The sequence below is a fragment of the Palaemon carinicauda genome, chromosome 5 (genome assembly GCF_036898095.1).
Source record: "Palaemon carinicauda isolate YSFRI2023 chromosome 5, ASM3689809v2, whole genome shotgun sequence".
Lineage (NCBI taxonomy): Eukaryota > Metazoa > Arthropoda > Malacostraca > Decapoda > Palaemonidae > Palaemon > Palaemon carinicauda.
The window spans coordinates 190,907,135-190,922,134 of NC_090729.1; the positions used below are offsets into that span (position 1 = coordinate 190,907,135).

General features: G+C 33.6%; 1 long non-coding RNA gene and 1 other non-coding gene across 2 annotated transcripts in view; both read right to left on the minus strand.

Annotated features, from left to right (window-relative positions):
• LOC137640740 (uncharacterized) overlaps positions 1–15,000 on the minus strand; it is a 464,418-nt gene that overhangs the window by 8,995 nt on the left and 440,423 nt on the right. The gene's annotated exons all lie outside the window — the stretch shown is intronic.
• TRNAS-GCU (transfer RNA serine (anticodon GCU)) lies at positions 2,050–2,131 on the minus strand. Its single transcript has one exon. It is a non-coding gene; the product is annotated as a tRNA-Ser (tRNA).

A 15,000-nucleotide genomic window follows, 5' to 3' on the forward strand; every position in this document is an offset into this window, starting at 1 on the left:
TGTTGTTGTTGGAGCCCTTGGCCTTATAGCATCTTTCTAGTAGTAGTAGTAGTAGTAGTAGTAGTAGTAGTAGTAGTAGTAGTAGTAGTAGTAGTAGTAGTAATAATAATAATAATAATAATAATAACCTGAAACCCCACACTATAAACCACCCGTTTCTGTAGATTGTGATTAACAAAATAATAATAATAATAATAATAATAATAATAATAATAATAATAATAATATAATAATAAAATATTCTGCATGTTTTATTATCGCATATATTCTCCACAAGAAACAATAAATCATAATGAAACATGAAATAAACACAATAATCACGATAAAGAAATAAAGCAATATTAAATGAATCATTCCTATTCCATTTCTCTCAATATTCCATCTCTATTTTCCATAGCGAGAGGAAACTACCGTTGTCAGTTACCCTTGTGAAGATCCCTTTTATTTTTATTCATTTCTTTTTTATTTCTATAATTTCTTTATCCTCTTTTATTTGTCAGACAGCTCCAATGGGTGAAAACCTCTATTGATATCTGATCTTTCTTTCCATCACGTCTGTCTGCTTTGAAGAGCTGGTTTACTTTTATTTCTATAGCTTTTTTTTTATGTTTCGTTTTAATGTTTCTTTATCTTGTAGTTTTCATTTCAAATTTGCGTGTTATTTCAGCTTTCAATATTTAGCTATTAAAATCAAAGCTTATATTACGACGTAATATTCAATTTTTTTTTTTATTTATTTACATTTTTTATATTTTCCTAGTTTGTATTTCTCTTGGACGAAATATTTTGAAGAAAACAAAAAAACCAAGTTTTTATTTATTTAAATTTTTCATATTTTTTCTAGTTTGTTTCTCTTAGACATATTATTTCAAATAAAAAAATCAGAGTTTTATTCATTTTCATTTTTTATATTTTTTCTAGTTTGAGTTTTTCTTAGACGTTATATTTGGAAAAAAAACGGGTTTTTATTTATTTTTTTCTTTTGCATTTCTTATATTTTTTTCTAAATCGTCTTTCCCATAGACGTAACATTTTGAAAAACAAAAAATCAGGGCTTTATTTATTCTTATTTTTTATATTCTTTTCCTAGTTTGTGTTTCTCATAGACGTAATATTTCTACTACCTGCGCTATAGGGCTTCCGTTATGAGATATGATCATATTATGGGGCTCATGATAAAACAGGTTTATATAAAAATAAAGATTATTCATCAAAATAAAACCATAAGGAAAGGAAAACAAACAATGAACCTATTGCATAAATAAACATTTCGATATATAAAAGTATATCCTGCTTCGATATAAAGTTTGAAAACAGTTAAATCCATTCCTCATTTTCATACAAGCAATGGTCTTCAACATTAATTATAATAACAATCAATGATATTGTTCGATAAATTCCTCAGACAAAAAAATAAAGTTACTTCCCATTTTCAAACATGGAAATAAAATGGTCTTCAACATAAATTATAATAACAGTCAATGATATTGCTCGATAAATTCCTCAAATAAAAAAAAAGTTACTTCTCGTTTTCATACATGCAAGTACAAAGGTCTTCAATATAAATTATAATAATAGTTAATAATATTGTTCGATAAAATCCTCACACAAAAAAAGTTACTTCTCGTTTTCATACATGCAATTAAATGGTCTTCAAACGTAAATTATGCCAATGATATTGTTCGCTAAATTCCTCATACAAAAAAGTTAATTCTAATTTTCATACATCCGAGTACAAAGGTTTTCAACATGAATCATAACGTTAATGATATTGTTCAGCAAAATAAATATCGATAAATTTATATATTATTTCATGTACGTTCTTCCTTTTCACATAATCTGACGCAACCACATTATCATCTGCTCAGACTCTGTCTAGGCGGCTGTAGCCTACCTTAGCAACGATTGCCAGCACCTGCCTGATCACAGCACATCAGACATCCCAAGGTCACGAATGCCTTTCCTCTCCGATAACCGGCTTACGTTCATTCGAGTTACAACTGGTTTATCATTCAGCGGAATTCGATCTTCACCAATAAAATTACACTGCGACGAGGATGGGATTCGAACCCACGCAGGGAGACCCTATTGGATTAGCAGTCCAACGCCTTAACCACTCGGCCACCTCGTCATGATAAAGGACAACTTCATATTTATTAATGTACGAATATTTTAGATACAATTTCCTCTTACTATGGTTACAAGTCTTTCATGTATGATGTCTTCGATCGCCGAAAATATAATCTCTTCTGAATATTACTTGTAAAATTTTGCAGACAAATGTATAAAAACAGTATCAATATTAATAAGCTGATCGTAGTTGCACTGATACAAAACAAAACCGCTATATTCTGAAGCAAGTTTCTAATCACCCTTTTACCATTCGCCAACGAAGTTGGAAGGAGGTTATGTTTTATCCCGTTTATGTATTTGTTTGTTTGTGTGTGTGTTTGTCTGTGAACAGCTTCCCGGGTACAATTTTAATCGTAGAATAATGAAACTTGCAGGGATTAACTGTTATGTAAAAAGCTGGAAATGATAAAGCTTTGGAAGGCCAATGTCAAAGGTCAAGGTCACGGTCAAGCAAAATGTCCAATTCACGTAATTGGCCATAGGTTTGGATAGTGTTGTCACAGACTTCAAACTTGGTTCATATTTGAGTGTATGAAAATCCATGCCAATTATTACATGTTATGTTAAGGTCAAAGGTCAAGGTCAAGGTCGAGCAAAATTTCGAGAAATAGGCTGCCACGGCGGAGGTCTGCGCTCTATTGAGTGCCCCTCCAGTTTTAAATTAATTTCCCAGAACCACACATACATCTAGAATACAGTAATTCAAGGCATGACAATTTAAGCACCAAAAAAAAAAAAAAAAAAAAAAAAAAAAAAAAAAAAAAAAAAAAAAAAAAAAAAAATCTCAAGATCGAATGAATCAAATCCTACATTGATCAACCTCCTTTTGTGATGGGATAAACAAAGCAGGATGTTTGCAGTTGTATCAAACTCCTAAAGGGGTGTGTATAGGGGATATGTTCGAATGAATGTTTGTAGACATAATAACCCGGAGCGAAAGGCACACATAGTTATGGGGATTCCAGATCACTTGTTATGATAAACAGAGAACTGCCGGCATTGTTTGCTCCATTCCCCCTTCCCTAACAGCGTTGACTGTATAGAAGAAATGAAAAGGAAAGAAAAATATGCAATATGGGTTAGAGCAGTGGTTCCCAACCTCTTTTCTGTCATTTCCGCCCTGCACCCAGTTCAACCATCCAGATTTCCCCCTTCATGCCCACTCGCCTGCCTCAGAAATGGGCATGGCACTCCAATTCTCCCTTGAATATCATGTCTTTGAGAACTGATATGATCATATCACAATTGAATGGCTAACAACAAATTGCCGCACGTACTATGAGGACATTTTCAGCTTGTTTTAGTTAGTAGGTAGTGTAATTATTTCCCCCTGGAAGCTTCAAATTTCCCCCCAGGGGGAAATTTCCCCCAGGTTGGGAACCACTGGGTTAGAGAATGAATGCTTTGGGGTAAGAGTTTAGAATTGTATAACGTAATGAAAATCCATTTCAGATCCAAGATATTCAAATCAGAGCAAATTGGGTTGTGGTGGCCTGCTGATAACGTCCTTGCCTAGTGTTCGCCAGACTGGGGTTCGAGTCCCGCTCAAACTCGCTATAGTCCATTTCTTTTATCGAGGGAGATTTGCACCGACTCGCAACGGTGCCCTTTTAGCTCAGAAAACTTTCCTGATAGCTGATTGGTTAGAATTATCTTGTCCAATCAATCAGCGATCAGGAAACTTTTCCGAGCTAAAAGGGCACCCCTGCGAGTCGGTGCAAATATGACTCGATAAAAAAATTGGACTATAGTTCCTTTGGTCACTGCAACCTCACCATCCTTGTGAGCTAAGCTTGGGTGGATAGGAGGCTTGGACGCTGAAGACATGAATATATGGTCAGTCTCTAGGGCATTGTCCTGCTTGTTAGAGCAATGTCACTTTTCATTGCCTCTGGCATTCATGAGTGGCCTTTAAATCTTTAAACGAGGAAATCAATTGGCAAAGCTTCTACAAACAGTTGATTATAATTATACTTATTTTTTTTGCCAAACTACAAAGAAAGGGTATTCATTTTGGAATATTTTGTGATAGATATTTTGATTTTTGGCAGTTACTTAAATCATTCAAATTACTTGAAATTCATACTTCAAATATAATCGCTCTGGTCTCTTCAGTGTCACTGATAATTATTATTATTATTATTATTATTATTATTATTATTATTATTATTATTATTATTATTAACTAATCTACATCCCTAGCTGGAAAAGCAGGATACTATAAGCCCAAAGGCTCCAAAACCGAAATATAGCCCATTGAAGTAAGTAAATAAGAAATAAGGAAATAAATAAACTATATGAAAAGTAAAGAACAATTAAATCGGCAACAACAACAAAAACCAAAGCAACATAATTAATAGTATTGATATTGATAATGGTGATGAATATTACTTCAAATAAATATCCAAACCAAATATGTCCCTACATCATCATAGAGCAAAATTTAATATATATATATATATATATATATATATATATATATATATATATATATATATATATATATATATATATATATATATATATATATATATATTTACTTGAAGATTTGAAAATATACTAGAGCAAATTTCATAAAAATGTTTTGTTTTAACTTGAAGATTTGAAAATATACTAGAGCAAATTTCATAAATATTTTTTTACTTGAAGATTTGAAATTATACTAGAGCAAATTTCATAAATATTTTTTTTTACTTGAAGATTTGAAAATATACTAGAGCAAATTTCATAAATATTTTTTTTTACTTGAAGATTTGAAATATACTACAGGAAATTTCATAAATATTTATTTTTTTTTTACTTGAATATTTGACCCTCCCCCTAAAAGAAACGGCCTCGTTCATTTCACCAGTATGTACACGAACCCCCTGCAGGCATGGAAGGGGGTTGGGGGAGGGTTGGGGTGGACCCCATTATGTCATCCGCATGTGATCCCAAGGAGTCGCCGAGAGCCTTTGAAGGTAACTGGGAAAAGAACGGTGTGGTCTCCATCGACCGGCCATTTCTTTTTGGCATTTTTCCCGCTGAGTGGATTTTATTTGCCGAGGGGTAAGTTGGGTGCATAGCTGCATGAGTGGGCCCCGTTAGCCCAGCTCAATGGACGTTTTGGTATTGGGGATGAATTTATGAAATAGTTGAATAGATTAATAATAGAATAAGTTGATTTGAGATAAGTGAAGATTTGATTTATCGTCGTTGGTGGGGAAATACATTACTTAATAAAAATATATAAAGAGTCAATGGTGGAGAAATAAACTTCTTAATAAAAATATATAAAGAGTCAATGGTGGAGAAATAAACTTCTTAATAAAAATATATAAAAAGTCAAAGGTGGGGAAATACATTTCTTAATAAAAATATATAAAAAGTCAATGGTGGAGAAATAAATTTCTTAATAAAAATATATAAAAGTCAATGGTGTGGAAATACATTTCTTAATAGAAAAAAAAACAGTATATAAAGAAATCAATGGTGAGGAAATACATTTCTTAATAAAAAATAAAAAAAATAAATACTCCCATAAAAAAATAACTTGATATATATCAATAAAATAAGTGTTTAAGAAAAAAAAATGCAAACACAAAAATCAAATAAAAACTGAGTATTAATTCAGTATCAAACCCGATGGTTCAATAACTCATATCTAAAATAAGGATAAAAAATAGAAAAATTAATTTCTGAATATCTTTCTTTGCCATCTCCCTAATCCAAAGGGGAATTCATTCTCCGCATCCAATAATTCTTGTTGAAGTTTTGATAAAAAATTCTTGGGTACTCTCGATTTCGTTTTCCTTCTTTTTAAATGTCTTTTTAGCAATACGATAATGAATCTCCGATCTTACCAGAGGAATTATATCTTATTTCTAACGTATAAAATTACTGATTGTTTCTGAGAGAGAGAGAGAGAGAGAGGAGAGGAGAGGAGAGAGAGAGAGAGAGAGAGAGAGAGAGAGGAGATGAGAGAGAGAGAGAGAGAGAGAGAGAAAGTATATATATATACATATATATATATATATATATATATATATATATATATATATATATATATATATAGATAGATAGATAGATATATATATTTATATTTATCTAGAGAGAGAGAGAGAGAGAGAGAGAGAGAGAGAGAGAGAGAGAGAGAGAGAGAGAGAGATAAGAAACCAAATAATTAATTCTTAATATGTGACATTTAAAAACACTTAACTTATTCAACTAATAAAAGAACCTAAAAAGAATTAAATGCAGAGGATTGTGAAATAAATTTTCTTAAGAATTCTATTGGAATTTATTAAGAAAAGAATTTCAGAGACTGGTAATTAGAAATCCAACGATTTTAGTTAATTTAAGAATATTTCAAATTAAAATCTTATAAAGAAAAATTATGCTGACAACAGCCATAATAATAATAATAATAACAACAACAACAACAACAACAACAATAATAATAATAATAATAATAATAAAAACGATTACGACCGTCTTTATGGAAGCAACAAAAGGAAACTAAAATAATTATGAGTCGTAACAACTGTATGAAAATCACAGAAAATATAACAGAATAACAAAAACAACGCTATCAGCAGAGCTGAGCCTGTAATAGTTTAATCCAATCACGTCAAAGTTTTTCAACTAATTTTCTTGATAAAGATTCGGTATGGGGAGAGCCCAAAGAAAAATGAGAACCCGAAAAAGAAAAATTATCTTACTATATCTAACTAAGTCTTCCATTAAATAATTCTAACGTAGCCTTATTAAATTAGAAAACTTATTATCATTATTATCATTACTATTTGCAAAGGTAGGATGCTATAAGCCGGAGGGCTCCACCAGAGAAAGTAGCCCAACAAGGAGAGGAAATAAGGTAACAGATAAATTAGTGTGGCTGAGTGTACTTTCAAGCAAGAGAACTCTAACCCAAGACAGTGGAAACATTAAGAATTGATTTTACGGAAATGCTACACGATGTTCATAATGAGGTACCACCACTTAATAAGTGACGAAAAGGGCATCCATACTTCCTCTAACTTATAAGGTAATGAATTTTATAACAATGAAAGGTGTGTATCATTTTAATAGTCAGAATTTCACTGCAGGTAGACATACAAACAAAACTCGCCTATACCTGGTAATATTACGTGATAATACTGTACTAAGCCTTGTATAAAAAATATGTAGAAGTATGTGTTTTAAACAATGAGATTAATTACCTTTTTAAGTGTACCATGACTGTCATAAATTGTTGTGTGCGAACACTGAACTCTCTTATAGGTGACGTGTGTTAAGTCTGATAGGTGACGCGTTGTAAACATAATGGTGTGAGTATATTTCCATCACAGTGGAGATTTTATCAAAAACTAATAATTCAGCATATTGACAGAGCAACATTGCATTCACTTGCTCAGAAGGATGAGTACCACTAGAGCGATCATAAGAACAAGTGAAAAAAAACCTTTGCTCTGTTGGCTCATTATCTATCGACAAGGGACAATTCTTCAATGGGGTGCTCGCTGAATTCTCGGAAACAAAAAAAGGGGCTCTTTAAAATGTGGTAGCGAAAATAGGATTAGGGAAACATGACAAGGCATCGTGATTAAGGACCTGGTAATTTTTACTCTATTTCTAGTAAAGAAAAAAAAAAAAAAAAAGGTGCACCCGCTTCCTTATTTTTGATATAGAAGAAACACATGGCTTTCTTATATTGTGTTTAGTCAAAACATGTTGTGTACCATATAAACTTTATTTCATTCCGGACGAGGAGTGATCTCGAACAACAAAACATAAAGGAAAACTTCTTGAATGTTGTGAAAACTTGCCTTTTTAACAGAGAGAGAGAGAGGAGAGAGAGAGAGAGAGAGATGAGAGAGAGAGAGAGAGAGAGAGAGAGAGAATTTCACGATATTTGTAAAGCATAATAAAACGAAATATAACAGTAAATCAGATTAGCATATCGATTTCACTACATAGATACCTCCTAATGATTTCAAGAGAGCTTTCAAAAAACTGAAAAAAAAGCATAACAAAATGTAACTCAAAATAAAATTGTCAAAACACACATACATAAAACTGAAAGACAGCAACCGGAAAAAAAACAATATTCGTAATTAAAAAAAAAAAAAAACAAGATTATGTTGAACCAAATAATAGAAAATTACACACCACACCTGAGAAAGTATACAGAATCAAGCACAACAAAAGAATACGATCGAAATAAAATCTGAAAGACAGCAATTGAAAATAACAAGATTCGGAATAAAGAAAAAAAATTATATCAAAATACATAAGAAAAAATTACACAACACTACCGAGAAAGTACACAGAACCAAACACAGCAGAAGGATACGATCGAAATCAAATCTGAAAGACAGCAATTGAAAATTACAAGATTCGTAAAAAAAAAAAAAAAAAAAAAAAAAAAAAACATCAGAGAAAATTATACAACAAACCCGAGAAAGTACACAAAACCAAATACAGCAGAAGGATAAGATCGAAATAAAACCAGAAGCGCGGGAAAGAAGCAAAACCTCCCATGAAAATAGTCTAAAGTTTCAGGCAACTCCTCCTCCTCCTCCTCCTCCTCCTCCTCCTCCTCCTCCTCCTCCTCCTCCTTTGCAGCGGGTTCCTTGGTAAATGAAGCCAAGTTAAAAATCGCCTGCCGGGTTTGGCTCCCAATGTTTCCTAATTTCTTTTGGAACTTCCACAGCGAAATTACAATTTGGGTCGCCCAAACGAAACAGATTCTTTATGGCATTTGAATTTTTAGGGGGTGGTGAGGAGGAGGAGAAATGGGGAAGTTTGCGGGAGAGAGAGAGAGAGAGAGAGAGAGAGAGAGAGAGAGAGAGAGAGAGAGAGAGAGAGAGAGAGAGAGAGAGAGAAGGCAAGGAAAGCGTTAACATCAAGCAAATAGCTATGACTATGAAATGTTTATAGAGACAATTTTATGAAGTCAATATTTCTCTTTAATTTGACGTACAAAATATAAATACTATAATGATATGGTAGCACAATAGTATAAAACCTTTCGTGGGTTTTTTACAAAACCCACCAAGAGACTGGCAAGTAAATTGGAAGCACGTTGCTGTCATCTTTCTTTACATATAAACAATTAGTATTTTCCGACTAGTTTTCTTTATATTTTTAAGAATTTCCACAATATAATAAAAAGTGTCTGGCTCTATACACACACACACACACACACACACACATATATATATATATATATATATATATATATATACATATACATATACATATATATTATATATATATATATATATATATATATATATATATATATATATATACAGATAGATAGATAGATATATAGATATACTGTATATATAAATAAAATTTCCGGCCACGCTGAGCAACATTGCCAGAAGTGTAAGTACTCGGTCCTTCCCGGTCCCTGGGGGTAGGGAAAGAGGGAGTGGTCATACTCTGGTGAGAAACTGTCATCACCCACACTATTCCCGAACTAGCGGGTCGTAGTTAAGAAAGGCGGAGGGGTTGGGAAAGGTTGAATCTGTGTGTATGAACATGTATATGCATTTCTATCGGAATATTTAGCCAACATTTCTGACGGGTCGAGTACGCTAGTTTTCAATAATTCGTAGAGAACTATTCTCCTACTACGCCTTTACGTTTGCGCATGTTATCTTTGCATAGCCATTCATGCATATCTTTATCTTATTTTTTCTTTTATCATCAAATTCTCACTCGTCAGGTATTATGATTCGCCATCTCCTTTAGTTTTGCTTTCCTTATTCAACTGACGTATTTTTCTTTTCAGATTTGTCGCTACTTTCTCGTCCATATCTTTATTTACTTTTCATCAAATCTTTTTGGTCTTAATTCACTGCTTCTATCTTATTATTATCATATCAGCATTCTTTTTAATCCATCTCTTTTCTTTTATCATACTTTTTTTCCAGATATTCATATTCAAAACTTTTATTTTTAATATTTTGCTTTATTTTTTCTTATCTTCTATCTTCACATCATTCTCATCCATTAGTACTTTCTTAGAAATAAAATTTGTTCTTCTACCAAAGTGATTTTTCCTCTTTCCTTTTACACATTACACAATCTATTAATTTCCTTTTTATTTATCCGTATTTGTAATCTACATTTTTACTCTTCTCCCCTTAACGTTCTTTATCGACAATTCTCTTCTTTGTTTACCCTACATTTACTGACAATTCTCTTCTTCGTTTACTCTCCATTTATCGACCATTCTCTTCTTCGTTTACTCTCCATTTACCGTGAATTCTCTTCTTCCTTTACCCTCCATTTATCGACAATTCTCTTCGTTTACCCTCCATTTACCGACAATTCTCTTCGTTTACCCTCCATTTACCGACAATTCTCTTCGTTTACCCTCCATTTATCGACAATTCTCTCATTCGTTTACCCTCCATTTATCGACAATTCTCTTCTTCATTTACCCTCCATTTAATTCTCTTATTCGTTTACCCTCCATTTACCGAGAATTCTATTCTTCCTTTACCCTCCATTTATCGACAATTCTCTTCTTCGTTTACCCTCCATTTATCGACAATTCTCTTCTTCGTTTACCCTCCATTTATCGACAACTCTCTTATTCGTTTACCCTTCATTTAATTTTCTTCTTAGTTTACCCTCCATTTATCGACAATTCTCTTCTTCGTTTACCCTCCATTTATCGACAACTCTTCTTAGTTTACCCTCCATTTATCGACAACTCTCTTATTCGTTTACCCTTCATTTAATTCTCTTCTTAGTTTATCCTCCATTTATCGACAACTCTCTTCTTCATTTACCCTCCATTTAATTCTCTTATTCGTTTACCCTCCATTTATCGACAACTCTCTTATTCGTTTACCCTTCATTCAATTCTCTTCTTAGTTAACCCTCCATTTATCGACGATTCTCTTCTCCGTTTACCCTTGACTTTCCTCATTCGCACCAGCGTCATTCTTTGTCAACCCCTCTCTTTTCCTCTCCCCCTTTTTTTTCCTCCTACCAGGTTAGAGCAGACGAGTGTAGATCATTGGATTAAGCGAATCTTGCTGAGATCCGGTTATTTCGTCGTCCACAAAATGGTCCACTCAGCACATACCTCTTCACGGAGATAATAGCCGATGTATCAGGTTATCAGTATATACACATTTATAAGCTGTCAGCAGCGAGGTTTATAGTTGTCTGATCTTGAGGCCATTTCTTCTTACCGGCAGTTTCAGGTAGCATGCATGCTTGTTAGAGCGCAAGCGTACTTAGAACGGCACTCTGTTGAACGCAGACCTACGCCGGGGCAGCTTATTTCTCGACCTTTTGAATGGACGCGACCTTGACCTTTGACCTTGACCTTTCAAAATGTAATAATTTCCTGATTTTACATAAAAGTTAATCCCTGCTAGTTTCATTACTCTATGATTAAAATTGTACTAAAACGACACTCGGTCCAACGCAGACCTCCACCGCGGCAGCTTATTTCTCGACCTTTTGACCTTTGACCTTGATCTTTCAAAATGTAATAATTTCCTGATTTTTACATAAAAGTTAATCCCTGCTAGTTTCATTACTCTATGATTAAAATTTTCCTAGAGTAGCACTCAGTTCAATGCAGACCGCCACCGCGGCAGCTTATTTCTTGACCTTTTGATCGAAGGTGACCCTGACCTTTAACCTTGACCTCCCAGAATTTAATCATTTCCATCCTTCCCCAAAAGTTAATCCTTAAAAGTTTCATTACTTCGTTGGCAGAGATAAATATGGATGCCTTAAATAATGTCATGAGAGTGAATAGTTATTGGATATTACCTTGGGACTGGATCATAATAACTTTAATAATTTCAATAATAACAATAATCTTAATAATTATAATAATTTTAAAAGTTTTAAAAATAATAATTTTGTTTTATCTAATTGTGATGCTCATGCTAATATTTCCTTCATTACATGACTCATTACTCAGATGCAAATTCACTGTGGTGGTCAATATTCGAAGGTATCTTCGCTTTTTCTTCTAATGAATCATTCTGCCATTTACTGAAATTAATATGATGATTGAGTTTACACAACTGTTATGATACCGCCATACAGTCATCGAGAAAAATTTCTATTGGCCGAAAGTCAATTTGTAGTTTGTATATATGAAAATACATTGTTGTAGCTTCTATACAGGTACATTAACTGCATATGTATGTTTTAAATATATATATATATATATATATATATAAATATATATATATTTACATATATATATATATATATACACATATAAAATTTATATTCATATACATACATATTTATGTGTGTATATATATATATATATATATATATATATCTATATATAATATATATACAGTATATGTATATATACTGTACATTTATCCTTACATATAGGAAAGTTTGCGGGTAGAGGCAGGCATAAAAAGAACATAAACAGATCGGAGTAGGATGTTTCTGAGGCCTTGGTCCTGTAGTGGACTAGCAACGGCTGATGATGATGATAATATATTCATATAAAGGTATATATATATATATATATATATATATAAAATTCATTTATTTATACCGCCCGTTGAGATACTACCGCTAGAGAGTTATGGGGTCCTTTGACTGGCCAGACAGTACTACATAGGACCCTTCTCTCTGGTTACGGTTCTTTCCCTTGCCTACAAAGACAACCGAATAGTCTGGCCTATTCTTTACAGATTCCCCTCTGTCCTCATACACCTGACAACACTGAGATTGCCAAACAATTCTTCTTCACACAAGGGGTTAACTACTGCACTGTAATTGTTCAGTGGCTACTTTCCTCTTGGTAAGGGTAGAAGAGACTCTTCAGCTATGGTAAGCAGCTCTTCTAGGAGAAGGGACACTTCAAAATCAAACCATTGTTCTCTAGTCTTGGGCAGTGCCATAACCTCTGTACCATGGTCTTCCACCGTCCTGGGTTAGAGTTCTCTTGCTTGAGGGTACACTCGGGCACACTTCTATCTAGTTTCTCTTCCTCTTGTTTTGTTAAAGTTTTTTTTATAGTTTATATAGGAAATATTTATTTTATGTTGTTACTATACTAAAAATATTTTACTTTTCTTTATTTCCTTTCCTCACTGGCTATTTTCCCTGTTGGGGCCCCTGGGCTTGTAGCATCCTGCTTTTTCCAACTAGGGTTGTAGCTTAGCATTTAATAATAATAATAATAATAATAATAATTTACTACAAAATTAATGATGTAAGTGTTAAGACATTTTAGGATCTCTGTTGTTATCTTAATTTTTAGAATGATTTATTGTTAACTTGTTCTCATGATTTATCTATTTCCTTATTTCCTTTCCTCACAGGGCTATTTTTCCCTGTTGGAGCCCTTGGGCTTATAGCATCTTGCTTTTCCAACTAGGGTTGTAGCTTGGCTAGTAATAATAATAATATAACCAAAATAAAAAAAAACTGGCTACCTCTACGTATCAAACTGAAGCCCAAAAAAACGTAACAAAACACCTCAGCGCTGACTTATCAAACTTTCCATTCAAACGAATTAAAGAATCCATAATATCAACAAATGAATAATGAAGAAGACGACGCCTGAATGGAGTTCAATAGCTACGGCCTGTGAAGCCCGAAAAAAGATATGTTTGATTTACACCTGGGTTGGGAACCCCAACTCAACGCCCCCCACCCCTTTTTCCCTCCTCTCTCTCCCCCTCTCCTTATGAAAAGAAGAATCCTTCGAGGCATGAATGTCTACATGGAGAGAAAACAAAGTGAAAGAGAGAAAAAATATGGAAGTCCCTTCGTAAATGATTGTGTTGAATAGATAGATGGGTAGGTAGATAGATAAGAGGGGAAGTGTACTATGTGAGAGCGAGAGAGAGAGAGAGAGAGAGAGAGAGAGAGAGCGAGAGAGAGAGAGAGAGAGAGAGAGAGAGAGAGAGATAATAATTTAGTTATTAGGAGGAAATATATGCTTACAGTGTTAGACAACTATCCTTTATAAATGCATGCTGTAGACAAATTTACACACCTAAACAAACCGATATGTGAGAGAGAGAGAGAGAGAGAGAGAGAGAGAGAGAGAGAGAGAGAGAGAGAGAGAGAGAGAGTTACAAGGAGTTACAATGATTTTGGATCTCTCAAAAACTTTTCAGTCCATCCGCTGAGACTCCATTCGCTCTTTGGTAGAGCGATTTAGTTTAAGCATCTAAAGAGTTCTTATGCTCTTGTCTAACTTATTCTGGAACTGTTTACCGTGTTACTAATTACTACATCCGCTGGAAGTCTATTCCAAGTATTATGCTATTTTGTATGTAAAGAAATAGCTACATTGAGTGGTGTTGTATCTTTTCAATTCCAGCTTTTTATCCGTTACCTCTGGACTGATTTGTGCAGACCGGGAATAGATTGTTGTAATCTACATTGGTTATTCCTTTAAGAATTTTGAATGTCTATTAACTGACCCCTTAGTCGTCGAGTTTGTAGATCAAGTAAGTTCAAACGTTCCATCTTCCGTCTATGTCCAAATTGCTTGGTGTTGGAACTAGTTTGGTGGCCCTAGAGAGAGAGAGAGAGAGAGAGAGAGAGAGAGAGAGAGAGAGAGAGAGAGAGAGAGAGAGAGAGAGAGAGAGAGAGAGTATCTGAATCTATTTCCTAACATAGTACCGCTAACGTTGGTACATCCCGTCCCCCTAAAAGCAAGCGAAATGTAGCCAAACTGGTGTATAAAATTCACTGAATTCCATGCAGGTGCATTTTTCCCCAAAACAAGAATATTTCTACGCACTAATATCTGGAATGATTTTCTGCATTTCACGACAGCGCCAACTTCCGGTCCTTCACAATAGTAACGAATTAATTTGTAATTCGTAAGCGCAGGAAACTCCAGAGAGAGAG